The following is a 1,986-nucleotide window of genomic DNA, read 5'->3' on the forward strand; positions in this document are numbered from 1 at the left end:
ATATACAGCCTTGACAGACTCCTTTTCCTATTTGGAACCAGTCTGTTATTCCATGTCCAGTTCTAAATGTTGCTTCCTGACCTTCATACAGGTTTCTCAAGAGGCAGGTCAGGTGGTCTGGTATTCCCATCTCTTTCAGAATTTTCCACAGTTTATTGTGATTCACACAGTCAAAGGCTTTGGCATAGTCATTGCCTCAGGTCACAGCAAGGCTTCTGTGCTCCAGCCCTCTGCTCTCCCCCCCATACATCTCCCTCTTCCCTGCTTTGTTTAGCTTCTACATGAATTTAAGCAATTATAAGAAATCAGTCTATTCCCCAGAAAGTACAGCCAAATACAAATAAAATAGAGGCCATGTTGTCAATGGTCATGGTTCTAACAACAGAAAGACATGATAAGAATCTTCAAGAGATAAACATCCCCCAGTAAAGAACCTTGATCTCCCAGTGGCTCATTTAATTAAAACTTATCCTCTTATATTTAGAGGGTTCTCTTTGATGGTGCATCCCATTTCTCATGAATTAAAAAGAATAAAGAAGCAAGGAAAGAAAATCTTGTCTCCCCCAAAAGCTCTGTTTTGTTCCTTCCCCCTTAGACCTGCCCATACACTAGTTTTGGGCTTTGATGGCTTAATAGGCCCTTGGCACAGTCAGAACGCAGCCCAAGTACAAAGGAGCTGTCAGTCAATGTGCAGAGACTAGTATTCCACCAAGGTACAGATTTAATTTCTCCTATTTGGTGATATGTGACTGACGATGAGGTCATCAGGGCAAAAAAGAAGGTTTAGAGGAGAAACAAAAAAATCTGTGCTTTAGTAAGAGATTTAAATAAAAGCAAGCTTCCTCGTTAGTGGATTTTTCTACACTAAGCATTCTCAAGTCTTTTATTACAGCATTTAAAAAAGTCCATCTAGTATACAGAGATCACTTACTGCTTCTCATTGTCCCTGTTCTCAGCACTGGCAATTTGTCCAGAGAAACAACTGGCAACATTTGGGGCATATTTTTAAATGATAGGAATATAATATTGCCTATGTGAAAAATAGAGAGGAATTATTGGGAATTGCTGTCCTAAGAGAAGTAGAGAAAGGTCTCAAAGATTGAGAAAAGCAAAAACCTTGATAAAAATTTATCTCCATGCAAAGGGAAAAGAGCAGAAATAAGAGAAAGGAGAAATAAGCTACTGTGGTATAAAAAAGTTTTGGAGAGAAAGAGACACAGGAATTGGATGTGAATATTATCAGAACAATAGCTTTTGCTTCTTTTTAAGGATGGTATGGGCATAATCTGGAACCTGATGACTGTACTTAGAATAATTTTGGGATCTCAAAGAACCCACAGGGAAGGAAGCCCACAGTCTGAGAAGTCTTAGGTCCTGGATAACTAAGACAGAAAATTAATGGAAAAAATCAGTCAGCTGTTCACAAGACCACTTACTTTTGCTTGGATAGCTATAGGAAAGAATGTAAATTCCAGGCATCTCCAAGAGAACAGGTCCACAAAGGTGAAAATTCTTTCCTTTATCTTCTTGCTAAATATCCCTTCACCTTTCTTCCCATGCAAACTAACAGGTCAAATTTAATATCGTAGGATAACTTAAAAGTTTAGGATTAACATACATGCATTACTATGAATACAACAGGTTAACGATAAGGACCTACAGGGAACTATACTCAGTATCAGGTAATAACATACTATGAAAAAGAATTCGAGAAAGTATATGTTTATAAGATCCTATGGGAAAACCAGAACAGAATTTTTAGCCAACCCTATATCTATAGATATATCAGAATCACTTTGCTATATATCAGAATCTAACACAACATTGTAAATCGACTACATGTCAATGAAATAAAATAAATAAAATTTTATGAAAGAGTTTGTCCAACCAAGTTTTAGAGAAAGATGGTAGGCAAAGTAGACCTGAAGCTCATCTCAAGATTTCTACTGAATTTTCTGAGCTGGACCCTCTGAAACAGACTGCCGG

The sequence above is a fragment of the Bison bison genome, unplaced genomic scaffold, assembly GCF_000754665.1.
Source record: "Bison bison bison isolate TAMUID 2011002044 unplaced genomic scaffold, Bison_UMD1.0 scf7180017864374, whole genome shotgun sequence".
Lineage (NCBI taxonomy): Eukaryota > Metazoa > Chordata > Mammalia > Artiodactyla > Bovidae > Bison > Bison bison.